This window comes from Megascapheus bottae, chromosome 8 (assembly GCF_031878675.1).
Source record: "Megascapheus bottae isolate mThoBot1 chromosome 8, mThoBot2.hap1, whole genome shotgun sequence".
NCBI lineage: Eukaryota > Metazoa > Chordata > Mammalia > Rodentia > Geomyidae > Megascapheus > Megascapheus bottae.
Window position 1 is genome coordinate 12,909,328 of NC_143516.1, and position 16,517 is coordinate 12,925,844.

The 16,517-nt window shown below is 37.0% G+C and overlaps 1 pseudogene; it reads right to left on the minus strand.

Moving 5' to 3' along the window:
* Nucleotides 1-2,795: 2,795 nt before the first annotated feature.
* LOC150059554 (destrin pseudogene) lies at nucleotides 2,796-9,417 on the minus strand (annotated as a pseudogene).
* Nucleotides 9,418-16,517: the final 7,100 nt, after the last annotated feature.

Below are 16,517 nucleotides of genomic sequence, written 5' to 3' on the forward strand. Positions count from 1 at the left end.
GCACCTCTGTTGTTTTAGGATGTGTATCTGGTGCTGGGCATCCAGGGAATGAAGAATAGTCTTTGTGATTAAGAGTTCAAAGATTCATCCTTTGTAAGGGGTAGGGAGATGGCGTTTAGAGTTTATTAATAGTAGTATTTCCAATATTTTCTAAGAGCCTCTTGAATTATTTAATTTAGGTGACATTGGAGTACCTGTACATTTATTTTTACTCTTTTTTTAGTGGGAAAAAGATGTAAATTTATAATTAGCCAACTGGATGCAGTTCAGATGATTCCAGTTTTGTTGGCAACATCTAGAGCACCGTAGTCAGGTAGCCTTCTTCTCTCCATCAGGCCTGTTCAGGGTATTGACCTTAGCCACATCAATGTCATAGAGCTTCTTCACAGCCTGTTTGATTTGATGCTTGTTGGCTTTGACATCCACAGTGAACCCAAGTGTGTTGTTGTCTTCTGTCTTCTCCATGGCTGACTCAGTGGTCAGGGGGAACTTGATAATCGCTAGTGGTCAAGCTTGTTTCTCCTCGGAGCACTCTTGCCTGGATCTTTGGGCTGTCTCCGGAGCTGCAGTCTTGGGCCGCCGGAAGGTGGGTGAAGTGCGTATCTTCTTCTTTTTGTGGCTGTGGATGCCTTTCAGCACTGCTTTCTTGACTTTCAAAGCCTTTTCCTTGGCTTCAGCTTTAGGAGGGGCAGAAGCTCCCATCTTGGTGAAAAGTACATTTATTGTTACTCTTGAAGCCCAGTGTTTTTACATTTTGGGGAAGGAGGTATACTGACTTAAACACTTACAGAACCAAAACAATTCTAACCCAAATAACTCTTTCTAATGCTGGATTTTTCTTACCTATATGGTGAGAAAGAAGGATCTCTGGCCATTATTCTCCAGGCAGTGATGAAGGGTGTTCTGGTTATGCTGGGGATTGGACCAACACCAGCTTGTAATCTCTCTTACAAATTCCAACGAAACCGAGCCCCACAAGCTGCTGAATGAATGGGGCAGGGAAATTAGGGGTGGGAAATCCAAGAAGTGAAAGCTCAGTGAAGGGAAGGGGAGGAATGGACAGAGGGAGCATTTTTCTTAGGCTAATCAAGCATCTCTACATTAATTTCCAAAGAAGGATTAGAAGGTGAGCTCTAGATTTGCACTCCCTAAATTTAAGCGTTGCTCTCACACAAGTGGAACCTTGGGAAAATTACTTGATATCTCTGATGCTCAACTTCCTTATGTGAAAAAATAGGGTAGTCAGAATAGCAAACTGAATATTATATATAAAGCCCTTGCTTCAGTGTCTGCTTATAGAAGAGGAGGTGGTAATAATGAGGAGGAGATCATAATAATGAAGAACAGGGCAATAGAGAAGAAAATAGTGATGATAAGGATGTGAAGGAAGTCACATAATAGATGAGCGGCACAGGGCCTCTTGTCTCCTGTAATGGACAGACAGACAAGCGATGACACTACAATACAATCAATGCTACTAGGGCCATAAAAGGGAGCTCAAGTCCACAGACAGGATACCATCTACATGGGATTTTTTATTTTAGATAATAAACATAAAGTAGGAGGAAGGTAAGACAAGAGGACTGACAGCACAGGAGAAATCACAGGGTAGTGGCAACACTTGTGATTTCCGGAAACAAGGAGACATCCTGGAAGGATGCGGTGGGCAAGCACAGGATGAGGACTGCAGGGAGTTAGCCTGATGAATGTATGAATGGGGATTGGCATCTCAGATATAGACTCTGTCCTATATTCTATCAAGCCTGAAATTCCATTGATGCTTGAGCAAGTGAGAAGTGACCAAATCTACATTTTTGAAAGCTTCCTTTGGTGGCAATGAGGAGAGTGGCTAGCAGAAAATGAAAACTATGAATTGAAGTCCAGGTGGATTATTGTGGACATTCAAGGGAGAGATTATTATGGCTTGAACTAGGAATGAACAGTCACTATAGAAAAGGCAGAGATGCAAATTCTTGGAGCCCACTTTGACTATACTACTGAATCAAAACATGTGGGGGAAGAATTGTACCACTAGTTCTATAGCCTTTCAGATGAGGCTGAAGCCACTGATTGGAGCCATGGCTCAGGAGAGCAGCCTGAGGACTAAGACTCGGCTGTGCTTTCTCTACCATTTTTTTATTTATTCTGTTCTCCATTGCATTGTCTTCTTGTTTTCAGCAAACTCTTTTATGAAAACACAAGTTGTTTACAACAATATTAGGTGTTAACACAAACCAAGCTGTGTTCAATTGCAGCAAGGGAGCAGATTCTTCATGTGTGTGTTATTAAAAGTGAGAGGTCTGGGCTGGGAATTTGGCCTAGTGGTAGAGTGCTTGCCTAGCATGCACAAAAACCCAGGTTTGATTCCTTGGTACCACGTACATAGCAAAAAGCTGTAAGTGGTGCTGTGACTCAAATGGTAGAGCTCTAGCCTTAAGGATAGCCCAAGGACAGTGGTCAGGCCCTGAGCTCAAGTCTAGAACTGGCAAAAATACAAGCAATAGGTCTTTCCTTGGCAGCACCCTAATAGACTTCCATTTGTCACAGTGGCTAGAGTTGTATCACATGTCTGTGCAGGGGAAATCTTGTTGGTTTAAAGTATTCACAACCAACAAGCACACATCAAGATGTTCTTTTTTATGTTTGGACATAGTTATATATTTTATTTTACTCTAGAAGATGACAAGACAGCTCCCCAGCAGTAAGACCCTGGCCTAAATCAATTTGCTTTACATATATAACAAGAGGATAACATTAAACATGGACACTTTAAACTTGTGGTACTGAATGGTGATCTACACAGGGCACCCTTCAAAAGCCATAATTAATGACCCATCTAGCTTTTCAGCAATACAAGCACAGCTGAGGTCTTCCAGTCCATTTGTCTGACATCCATGCTTTATGCCTTGAAACCTCTTTTTAATGCCATCCTTGGAGCTTGCATAGATCATTTTACCTTTCAGGGGTGCTAGTTCTGGGACCCACAAGAAAAATATTAGCTCTTCTTTTCTAGATTCCTTGGTTTCAAAGCTTGCATCATACAAAGCGTAACGACAATCTTTTTCAGGAAGTATTCCCACAAAACACTTGAAAGGATCAGTTATGGTAACACCAACATCTCCAACCAAAATTTCTTTGCCTTCCTCAACAATGATGCATTTTTTGTCTGCACTGAGACAAAAAATAATAGCCTTCCTTTTCTTGATTTCTTCTGGTGTAGCGCAGTTTTGAACTTTCCTAGAAAATTCGACACACTTCATCAGCAACTTGTACTTCAGAGGCCTCAAAAAGCTCTCAGGGCAGGAAATTTCATGAGACTCTGATCTCCGATTAACCATCAAAAAGCTGGAAGTGGAGCTGTGATTTAAGTGATAGAGTGTTGGCCTTGAGGAAAAGAGTTGAGGGATAGCACCCAGTTCCTGAATTCCAGGCCCAAAATCACCTCCTTCCCTGCCCATCTTGGCTGGGGAGGTCACAGGGACTCAGTACGGGGGAAGGGAGATGGCAGGTGCTGAGTCTTCAGAGCATCTTCCCACATCAAGACTTTCATGGATAGGGATGGAAATCTGAACAAAAACGACCTCTTCCTGAGAGAAATGTGGCCCTCGGTCCAAGAGGAACAGAAATTAGGGAACTCATGATGAACTCAACCTTAGATGTGTTACATTTGGGATTCTATGAGAAACACAGTGGATACATGCAGCAGAAAACTCTAGAGAACATTCTTAGCTGAAGACTATTTGGGAACCATAAGATTAGAAATAGTATACTAATTATAGTCAAGGGAGTAGAGGAAATCATCCCATGAAATGTATGTATATAGCACAAATAGGGGAGTCCTAAGAGATCTGTGGGAAACATTTGAGGAAAGAAAGAGGAGGTGTCTCTGAGCAGGAAGCTGAAGAATGTGTTTCAGGGAAGCGCAAGAAAAACTAGGATGGTGCAATATTAATATTATAAGGCAAGAGTGGTCAACTAGAGCCACTACCAACTAGGCATGGCCTAGTGGTAGAATGCTTACCTAGCATGCATGAAGACCTGGGTTTGATTCCTCAGTACCACATATACAGAGAAAGTCAGAAGCGGTGTTGTAGAGCTCTAGCCTGGAGGAAAGCCCAAGGACAGTGTTCAGTGTTCAGGCTCTGAGTCCCCGAGCTAGGACTGGCAAAAAAAACTCCCAAAAAACAAAAAAAAACCCAAAAAACAAGGAAGAGTGGTCAACTAGTTCTAGTGTGACTGAAAAGTCAATTGGTTTACTGGAATTATTGAGCTGAATTCTGTATTTCAGTCACTAGATAATGAAGGTGGCAAGGTAGAGAACCATCCATTAATGTGAGATTGTGTGTATGAATTCTTTAAAATGGGAAATAATATAAGAGGAAATCTCAGACATTGCAGTAGCAATGTAAAACTCAGAAACTTCACTGAATTATCTAGGAGAGCTTTCAGTTTTCAAAATAGTTTGAACGAGTAGAGTGAAGACTGGAAGCATCTGTTGTTCAGCCGAGGGCTGGAATTAAATAAAATAGACAGAGATGTGCCATAAGTAAAAAAAAAGAGAGAGAAATTATAGAAGCGAGCAATCGAAAAGCTTAAAAACTCAAGAAGCTTATTATGTAATAGAAAAGACAAATTTTAAACATAAAACTAATAGAAGATAATCATTTGTGAAGAAATTATTGTGATTGTAATTGGATGTCAGGATAGAGCATAAATCTATTATCCTAACAGAGTTATTGAAAGGGGCATAACTGTTTTTAAAATTATTATTTTTAAAAATTATTATTTTGGTAAGAGTTCTGTACAGAGGAGTTACAGTTATGTAAGTCAGAGTGCATTTCTTTTGAACAATGTCATCCCTTCCCTCGGTCTCTCCTAGGTATTCCCTCCCATCCTCACCTCAGGGTTCAAGAAGTAATAGACCCATTACCCGATGAATGTAACTGTAACCCCTCAATACATTATCCATTATCCCGACAATAAAATACAAAAAAAGAATAGCATAATATCATTCTTACTGATGGAAGCACAAAATTCTATTATATATATATATATACATCACATTTTCTTTTTTTTCTTTTCATTAATTTTTTATTGTTGGGGTAATATATAGAGGGGTTACAGTTACATTTGCCAGGTAGTAGGCATATTTGCATTACTTCTCACACATTGATACTCCTCATGTTTTTGTCCCCATTTTCCCCCCATACCCCCATACACCCTCACAATCATCTTGTTTTCCCCTCTTCCTTTTCCTATTTCAAATAAACATATATATGATATACCAGGTGACAAAGTCAGCTACAGTAACAATATGAGATTAACCAAAGGACAACAAAAGAGAAAAGAAATAACATAGTACATTAAGAACAACAATCACACATTAAAAAGCTCTTGCTTCCGTATCCTAGAGTTCCTTTCATTTAGTCTCATCCTATATGACCTTATGTACCTAGGTTTTGAGCTATTGTAATCTGTGAGGAAAGTACTAGATGTGTACTAATTATTACAGATGAGGGAAACCATGGAGCCTATGTTCCTGTGAGTCTGGCTTACTTCACTTAATATGATTTTTTCCAAGTCTTTTTATTTCCTTAAGAATAGGGAGATGTCATTCTTTCTGATGACAGCATAGAATTCCATTGTGTATAAATACCATATCTTTGTGATCAAATCATCAATGGAGGGGCATCTGGGTTGGTTCCATATCTTTGCTATAGTAAATAGTGATGCAATGAAGGGGCATCTTGGTTGATTGCATTCCTTGGCTATGGTGAACAATGTTGCAATGAGCATGGTTGTGCTGGTAGCTTTAATGTGGCATTGTTTGTGTTCTATTGAATAAATGCCCAGGAATGGGATTGCTGGGTCTGTGTTTAATCATGAGGAACCTCCATCTTGCTTTCCAGAGTGTTTGAACACATTTACATTCCCATCAACAGTGTAGTAATATTCCTTTTTGGCTATATAGCTGTCAGCATCTGTTATTGTTAGTTCTCTTGATAATGGCCTTTCTACCTGGGGTGTGGCAATATTGTTTTGATTTGCATTTCTTTTATGGTCAGAGATGTTGGATGTTTCTTCATGTGTCTATTGGCCATTCTAACTGTTTCTTCTAAGAAGTCTCTCTTTAAGTCTTTTGCCCACTTATTCCACTTATTAATTGGGTTTTTGTTTCTTTGACAGTTTACTGTGGGGGAGGGCATTGATTTTTTTTTCAATTTCTAAATATAGGGCTTTCTATTCATTTATCTTGATAATTAGAGACATAGGTTTTTAAAGACATGTGGTAAACATTAGAAGACAATGCTAAGCTCTCAGGGTAATCTAGAGGCCTGTGATATCTTTGTAGGAATGGCTCAGCTCTGAACACTGCTAAATTGCCCTTTATACTGATACACAATGATTAGCCAAATGGGTTCCAAAAGTTACCAAGTTAGAGGATACAATGAAGGGAATTTTGGTCCACACCATTTCAATACATGATTATTCCACCAGACAGAGATGATGTTTAGTGAGCTTTCCCTTTAAAGTTAGGTATGCTTCACTTAGGGTCCTTGACTTTAACCTTAGAATAAGAATTTCTGGAAAAATCATGATGGATAGCAAGAAAACTTAGCAGAGCTTTATTGAGTAAATAAGCAAGCAGGTAAATAGACAAATGGAAGGGCAGGGGCACACTCTAACACAATGTGTCAGCTTTCAAAAGGAGAGAGGGGGACAGCTCTTTGGGTTGCTGGGGTATTTATAGGGTAAAGGCAGTGAGTCTGGCTTCAAAGTTACATAAAGATAGATGGCTTGTGTTTGCTCTAATCATACCTGGTGTTACTTTTTGAGTATTAAGGTAAGAATGAATCCTTCTATAAAACAGATCCTTATCCTTGAGATAAGGAGGCACCCTGCTATCTGCATTTTGGGGCAGGAGGTGGCCAAAGTTTGGGGTAGCATTTTTCTCAGAAAAGCATATACCCTGTCAGACAAGTGTAAATTCTTGGGGTGAGGAATTCATCTGTCAGGAAAGGATGCATCCTGTTCTCTCTCTTTAAGGCAAAGATGGCACTTCTTCACCAGACCTCAGTTTTCTGTAGTTATCCTGTTTCATTTCCCCTAAGATGACTCTGTATATGACGGAATATCTCCTGTAGGTGCTGTAAGCTGACCATACTTCATTTCCTCAAGTTTATCCAGCTTCACTTTATCATTTAATTTTGATTTCTCTTTCTTCCACAGTATTTCTGTTTACTTTATCTACTTTACTGGTTATAGTGAGGCCAACTGTGAAAAAAAGAACAAACATGATTTAGAAAAACCTCATTTCAGTCAGAGAAGACAGAATTTCAAAATAAAACTACAGAAAATGAAAGGGGAACAATCAATAATTAGCAAATCAACTTTGTTTTTACATCTGATGTTTTCTGAGGGAGCTTTTTTTGTCTTGATATAATATACCCTCAAATTTAGATGCGTCTGTGTTTTTCCATTACGAATTCATTCTTTGTGAGCAGCAATTTGGCTTTTGTACTGTCAGCAAATAAAAGTACAGTCATAAAAATAGGTTTCTTCTTACTTTGTTCTTCAATCATCAATCATTCTTGATAAGAATATAAATTTAAAGGTCACAGAAGGTCTGATTTAACATATGTAAGGTATATATGCAAATGTTTGTATTGTGCAAAATATTCTTAGGTAGCCTGCTCTAATAAAGAATCTCTGCTTTTGGACTGATAAGTTCCTTTTGTAAGTAGAAGTTACTATTAGTTTCTTCATTGTATCTTAAAACATTATTCTAAGTTAACGAATGGTGATTTATTCTTTAGGGTTTGGAGCTGCCATGGAGTATTGTTTCTTTCAAGTAGTCAGCACCAACTCATATATGGTTAGTTCACCAAAATTGATCATATTTAGTTCTTTATATGCAGACAGTCTTTCTGTATCAGTATCTATGATCATCTTTCAAAGTTGAAATGTGAAAATGCCTGGCGTGTCCTAATATATTTTGTCTTAGTCCATTGGTTAGTACAGAGGACTTGATGCCACAAAATTAGTGCTAAACCTTGTGAACTGACTATACTTCATTTGATAGCATTAATTTAATCCTCGTAGAGATATGTAGTAGAAAAATTAAAAAAAAACACTTGTACCACATTAAAAACAACAGCAATAGAAACTTAGTAAGATTGTCAGAATAATGTTCTAGAAATTTCAAGAAACTGTCCAAAACTCCTTATAATTTCATAAAGGGTATATAATCAATTTGGTCCGAATTTCTAATCTTTAGGAATTATTCTGTTTTTAACATATTTAATTGCACTTGTGGTTTTCTGTGCTTCCTTGACTTTGTTGGTAACTTTTTATGTGCTTATAATACCAGAAATACTCCGATAGAAATTACAGATATGCACATGTGGTCATATAGGATGATACAAAAATGAAATGAACTCTAGGATATGGAAACACGAGGTTTATCTTTGTGATTGTTGTTCCTAATGTACTATGTGAAGTTATTTCTTTTCTCTTTTTTTCCCCTTATGCTTAATCTCATGTGGTTACTGTATCTGATTTGATATCTGATATATTATATATACATTTATTTGAAATAGGAAAGGGAAGGGGGAAACAAGATGATTGGGAGGGGGAAGAGGGAAGGAAAGGGGACAAAAACGTAAGAAGGGGTATCAAGGTTTGATAAGTAATGCACCCATTACCTGACAATTGTAACTGTAACCCCTCTGTACATTATCCCGACAATAAAATCCAAAAAAGAAGAAAAAAGAAGTTGGCCAAACCTGTATATATAACAATCTAGGAAGCACTTATTTAACAAAAACTATGGAATGTTGTTTAAGAATAGTGACAACTACTTACCTGAGCAATTATGGACTGGGGACAGGGCACTGCATTCTCTGTACCAGAAGGAGCAGATCAGTGCTGGAGATTTTTTTTCAAAGCTTCATTCCCAAAGAATTAACATTATTTGATTTGCTTGATGATTCTCTGGGAGAACCAACTGGAAGAGGCTTGTCCTTACATGACCTGACTCAAGCTTACCCAGTGCTAAAAGCCTCTTGCCTGAGAAGGCCTTTATTGAAAACATTTGCTACCAGGTGTTTTTGTTTTTTGTTTTTTTTTTTTAACATTACAATACCAGAGATGGCAGCTAACAATTGGGATAAAAGAATAGAACCAAAGGGTGTATAAGAGAAAAAGAAACCTGAGAATTGAAGTACCCTGAGGTGTTTAGGAAAGCTTAGATAAGCTCTTAGGGTTCTGGAAGGCCACACACATCTTTAGGTCTGTGAACACAGAAAGATAGGATCTGTGAAGTCCTTAAATTCCTAGTTCTGGCTTACCTCCAAGCTCTGTAGAAGCAGTAGGCAAAAGCAAAGGTACAACTGTCAACTGAAGGTTGGAGACCATTCTGGTAAGGACCTGTCCCATAGACAGGTAAGGATGTGGAATATTCTGAAATAAAATATAATGGATCAAGAAACCCCTCACATTGAATCTCATTGGGCTTCATGTAAATGTTTACGCTATTAGAAAAAGAATTTTAGTCTCTCTCATTTTCACTCAGTCTTATTCAAGTAATTCCTTAAATTTACGTGTAGTTTTAAACTTAAAAGATTTATTGAAGAAAATCATAACTAAATTTAGAAATAACTTAATAGAATAACTTCCTTTATGGATTAATTTATATAATGTATTTCAATCCTATTAGAATAGAATTAATACAAAATAAGTCTGTTTAGAGTCAGTTTCTAAGATACCTATAGAGCTTAAAATAAATATTTTCAGTGTCTTATATAGATGTGTGTGCCTTTTCAGTTTTAATGAAGGCTCTCTTGAGATTGCTGTAATAAGTATAGATAATTATTGCAATAGAAAAATCATTAAGACTCATCAAAGTGATTGTAGGGAGAAAGTTCCTTTCTGTTACATTAACAGATGCATGAAGGACAGCAGTGTTCTAAAGTTCACACACACTCATAAACTAAAATAATTGGAATGTTTCAAATATTTACATATTACTTATTTAGTATTACACTGCATACCTGAACTTTATTTTCCCAGTAAAGAAGGAAAATCCAAAGTCCAAAGTAAGTCAAGAGTGACATAGCTATTTTCGAAAAGCAAATATATGGCTATATTTGTTAAATGCCACAAGCAATAAAAATGTGTGGTTCTTTAGTTTGCTTTAGGGCAGGGCAAACTAGGTGTCAATAGGAAATTATCCATTACTGTTTCTTTGAGGTGTGGTTTGTCCACACTACTTCTCAAAGCCAGACACCTGGCTTATCACTCATCAAAAACTGCCTTCCAGCAGATGAGTGATCTCACAGTCATCTCTAAGTGGATAGTCTCCAGACTTCTTGTGATAAAGCATGGATTCTCAACAGCTACAAAACCCCCAAACTATCTTTATATAAACTTCATGCCTAAGCTGTAACTTAAAAATATACTCAAGTATCTTTCCTAGTGACCTTTACTAGATTCCATCACAGTAGGGTGAGTAGTTTTCTATATTTATTTGCATTCATTTGAGGCTTACAAGGGATTCTGTTTCTCAATGTCACCTTTTTGCATAGGTTTTTTTTTAAAGAATTTATTAATGTTGATTTTTACATCATATTTTAAATGACAAGTTTAACATACAAGTGTTCAAGGAAGGAATCTCTATTTACAATCACTGGGACTCAGTATTTAGAACTTAATCACAATTAGGCTAAGGGTTTGTATGTCATAGAAACATTAATTTATAAAATAAAACATTATATCTGTAGAGTCATAGGTTTTTATGTCTATATAGTTATGTTTGTATTTCTATTACCATGTCCATAGCTTTGGGTATGCAGTTATTGAGTCCTCGCTCTTGTACTCTTTGGATTTAATAGCCACATATTTTTTTTTGTCTTTTTTATTTATTTATTTTTTTTTTTATTGTAATTAGTAAAAGGGTTACATGATATTTGCCAGATAGAAGGTGCATTAATTCACATACATTGATACCCTTTCACATGTCTTGGTACCCATTTCCCTCCCCCCCCCAACACACCCCACCCGTCTTGGTTTTTCCCCCTTCCCTATTAATAGCCACATATTAAGGATACCATGCGCCTTTCGTTCCTTAGGTCTTGACTTGTCTCACTCAACATGATTTGATCTAGATTCATCCACTTCCCTGCAAATGCCATTATTTTATCTTGTCTGTTGGCTATGTAGAATTCCATTGTGTGTATATATATATATATACATACATATATATATATATATCACATTTTCTGTATCCATTTATCTGCAGTAGGGCATCTGGATTGTTTCATCGCCTGGCTATTGTGAATAGAGCAGAGATGAACATAGCTGAGCAGGTGTCCTTATCATATCTTGGGTTATGATGTTCAGAGTAGATGCCCAGAAGTGGTATGGCGGGATCATAGGGAAGGTCAATTTTCAGTTCTTTAAGAAACCTCCACACTGCTTTCCAGAGTGGCTGAACTAGTTTACAATTCCACCAGCAGTATAGTAGGGTTCCTTTTTTTCCACAACCCCGCCAGCAACTGTCATTGTCTAAGTTCAAAATCTTGGCCCTTCTTGTTGGGATAAGGTGGTATCTTAGGGTTGTTTTTATTTGCATCTCCTTTATGATCATATATGATGAACTTTTTTTCATATGCTTTTCTGCCATTTTAATCTCTTCTTCTGATAAGTCTCTTTAGTTCTCTTGCCTGTTTAGTGAATTGTTTGTTGGGTTTGGGGGCGATTAAGTTTCTTGAGTTCCTGTAGATACTGGATATTAAGCATTTGTCAGATGTATTATTGGTAAATATCTTTTCCCAGTTGGTTGGCTGTCTCTCTACTTTTGCGACTATGTTTTTATCTGTACAGAAACGTTTTATTTTTAGGTAGTCCCATTTATCGAGTCTCTCTCCAATCTGTTGTAACCCTGGGATTCTGTTCAGGAATCTTTTGCCTGTGCCTATGAATTCCAGTGTCTCTCCTACTCTATCGTGTAGCAGTTTCACAGTTTCTGGTCTGATAGTGAGGTCTTTGATCCACTTTGAGTTAATGCTTGTGCATGGCGAAAGGCTAGGGTCAATTTTTAGTTTCTTGCATGTGGCTGCCCAGTTTTGCCAGCACCAATAATTGAATAGACTGTGTTTGTTCCACTGTATATCTTTGGCTCCTTTGTCAAATACAAGTTGCCTATAGGTATGTGGTTCTATTTCTGGGTCTTCTATTCTGTTCCACTGATCTTCTGGTCTGTTTTTGTGCCAATACCAAGCAGTTTTTGTTATTATGGCTCTATAGTAGAGTTTGAAGTCTCTTTTTACCTTGCTCTTTTTACCTAGAATTGTTTTGGCTATTCTAGGTCTTTTCTTGTTCTATATGAATCTTTGGATTATATCTTCTATTTCCGTAAAGAATGTCTTTGGGATTTTGATGGGGATTGCATTGAATTTGTTTATCAGTTTTGGCAGTATAGCCATTTTCACTATGTTGGTTCTCCCTAACCATGAGCATGGGATGTCTTTCCATTTCCTAGTTTCCTCTTTAATTTCTTTCATTAGGCTTTTATAGTTTTCATTAAATAATTCCTTTACATCTTTGGTTAAGTTAATTCCTAAGAATTTTATTCTTTTGGGGGCTATTGCGAATGGGATCATTTTCTTGATTTGGCCTTCTGTTTGTGTATTGTTGTGTACAAGAAGGCTACTGACTTCTGAAGGTTAATTTTGTATCCTGCCACTTTGCTAAAGTAGTTTATTAATTCTAGGAGTTTGGGAGTGGAGTTTGTTGTGTCACTCAAGTAGAGGATCATGTCATCTGCGAATAGGGATAGTTTAATTTCTTCTTTCCCTATGTGGATCCCTTTGATGTCCTTTCCTGCCTTATTGCTCTGGCTAAGGTTCCAGCACTATATTGAAGAGAAGTGGAGAGAGTGGGCATCCCTGTCTAGTTCCTGATTTTAGGGTGAATGGTTCCAGTCTTTCACCATTTAGTATAATACTGGCTGTAGGTTTTTCATATATGGCTTTCACTATTTTGAGGAATATACCTTTTATTCCTATTTTTTCTAGTGCTTTCAACATGAATGGATGTTGTATTTTGTCAAATGAATGTCACTTAAAAAAATCATTTCTCCCCTTTTTGTAGAGGCTTGCTCAATTCTCTAACTAGTCCACCACCCCAAACCACCTTGCTGAACAATAACATAAAATAGTATATCCATCAACAATAAGTTTAAATAGTTAAAGGATTTAGATGGAATGACAGTGCTGACTTTGTATCCTTAACAAGGAAGTGTGTAGCCCAGGCTGGTCTGAAATTCACAATCCTCCAGACTGGCCTCTTAGTACAGGGAAGAGAGATATGGTCTCCTATATCCAGTTTTTCATATTTCTTGCTTTTCTTTTTTCTTTTTCTTTTCTCTTTTAACATAGCATCCCTTTTGTTATTCAAGGATTCAGATCAAGATACCATAGTACTTTAGTCTTCTTTCTTTGGGATCCTTTCTGTCTCTTTCATGACTGTTTCTTAGATTTCCTTTATTTTTCATGACCTTGGTAGAGAAGGAAGTGGTCAAGTATCTTGTACAATGTTCCCCAATTTGTATTTTTCTGATGTTTTCTTCTGTATAAGACTGGGCTGAATGGGGTTTTAGGAAGATCAGTCAGTAACGTGCCATTCTGTCAGCGTGGCTTGTTAATGCTGGTAGCTTACCTTGATGGAGTTGCTGAGCTAGTCAGGTTTCTGCTCTGTGGAACTACATTCTCTCTTTCAATACTGTTCTCTTTGGAAGGTCACTCTGCCGGGAACAAAGATTGGTGGTTAATGTATACTCCACTTATTTGATTATATTGACCAAAACTACAGTTTTTGAATCCTTCCACATGGGATATTTGTCTTTTCTCCCCTATTTTGTTTGCTTGCTTGTTTTATATCATTAGACTTATCAGCCAATATTGTATTTATTTTGCTTAAATTTTTTAGTTTTGACTATTGGATGCCCTCTGGTTGAGTATTCCCTTTTCTACACCTCATCAATCTGGTTTCTTTCTTTTTTCTCATTTATTTATTGTTCTAATTTTCTTTAGCATTTCATTGACCTCTGGTGTATAATTATGCACACCTATTTTCCGTACTAGCCTGACAGTCATTCCCTTTCCTCAGGATTCTTGTTTCCATCTATTGGAAATAAAATCTGGGTATTTTATTTACTTGATGTGGCTGAACTGGCCTTGATTCCTGGATTTCTCTGTTGAAAGAAATACTAAATATATTTATGATAACTAAGATATATCCAAATACCTGTAATTATTTTTGTATGTAATATTCTGTATGTATGTATGCATGTATGCATGTATGTATGTATGTATTATGTATGTATGTATGTATGTATGTATGTATGTATGTATATATGTGAGTATCTAGCTAGCTAGCTAGATACTAGCTAGTATCTAATTCATCTGGCATTGTAATCCTTTACTCTAGCAACAAGTAGCCTGATTCCTACTATCTTATACACATTTACTTAATTTTTCAGTTCTAACAAGAATTACCCATCTCCCCATGGACTTAATTGTATGCAAATAATGTTATAGATTCTATCCATTTCCATAGTTGCCATCTCCCCTTCTCCTTCACTTTCTGTGATGTTGTTGTATATCATTTACCTTTAGGTTAATTTTATAGATTTGTAGCTTGATTATATTCTACTTTCCATACTAGGATTCTCTGATCCCGAATACTTTTTACATTTACATTTTTTCTATAAGAAAGTCTCCTTTTATAGTCATTTAATGATCTTGGATAGGTGTTTAGTGATATGTATTCATCACTCTACTGTTCTACAGAATTGGTACATGACTGCAAAATAATTTCTGTATTTCATGTACACTCTGTTACTGAACACACCCAAAGCTCTGGAAATTATTGTGCTTTTTACCATGGCTACAGTTTTATTGTTTTTAGAATGTACACCTTCTTCTCTAAAAGTAGATTTAATAGCACACATTCATTAAATATTTACCGTATGTGTTTTTCTAGGCTCTGTGCTCTTTTAGTTTATATAATAGAGGTTCTGCTATTGCACTGAGTTTAGACAAGGAAATTTAGAATGGCTAAGCATTTCTCCTAAAGGAAGGAAGGAAGGAAGGAAGGAAGGAAGGGCAGGAGAGAAGAAGAGAGAGAAGGAGAAAGCATGTTTGGCACATGAATTAGTTTACTTCTCCTTCATAGCGCACAGTAATGACGATTTTGCTGACTGAGAAAACACCATGAGTTTTATTTACCCCAGGGGATACATTTGTCGATGACATTTTCCTTAAAAGGCATGTGATATTCAGCACTAACAGGTTTCACTCATATGTTTTATCTAAAAGAAAGGAAATATTTAATGTTTTGTTCTATATTTTCTACATATTCTTTGGTGGTTATTAGCATAGATCTCTAATTTTTTTTTTGTCAGTCATGGGACTTGAACTCTGGGCCTGGGTGTTGTCTCTGAGCTCTTCAGCTCAAGGATACCACCCTATCCCTTGAGCCACAACACCACTTCCTGTTTTCTGGTGGTTAATTGGAGACAAGAATCTCATGGCCGTTAGTGCCTGGACTGGCTTTGAACCGTGATCCTCAGATCTCAGGCTCCTGAGTAGCTAGGATCACAGGCGTGAGCCACTGTGCCCGGCTCTAGATCTCTAATTCTGAGTCCTGCCATGTGGCCTGACTTCACAAAATGTCAGATAAGGCTTTGCCACCAGGCTTCCCATCAAACCCCTTAAAATTAGCCTCTAGATGAATAATTGATTGCTGCTAAAATAAAACACTTTCTTGATATTTGAGAATGTCTTACTGTGACTTTAACCTATGATCTGATAAACAATAATTCTAAATATTGAGATATGACTTGGAAGCCAAGAATGGGAATTTAAATGATCACTTATATGGAGAGAATGGGAGGGAAAAAACTGGGAGTGTAAAGGAAGGAATGGCATTGTCCCAAAAGAAAAGTACCAATTACCTGAGGTATGAAACTGTAACTCCTCTGCATATCATTTATATAATAATAATAGTTGATAATAAAGAAAAAAGAAAAAGAAAAGATCACTTATAAATCTGGTAACAGGTTTCTATAGAAACAACATTCTCTTCAGGAAAGAAAACAATGCTCATCTTTTCCAAGCAAAAGAAGACAACCTATGAGGAAATACAAAATGTATAACCAAAGCAGAATTACTTGCAAGTATTCCCTGTGAGATCATAAAATCAGAGGTGAAAGCTCAGCAAATCAGCTGTTCTTCTTATGAACTGGTCATAGCAGTGTAGTTATATGCCCCATCAAAGGAGCTTCCTTGTTCTTAAGTAAATGAGTTCCATAGGTTATTAGATTTCTCAAAAATAATTGAAATGCTTTATAGACTGCCATAACGAAGTACCACAAACGAGGCAGTTTAAACACAGAAACTGATTATCTCACAGTTCTGGAAGGTAGAAATTTAAGATCGAGGTGTCAGCAGGAC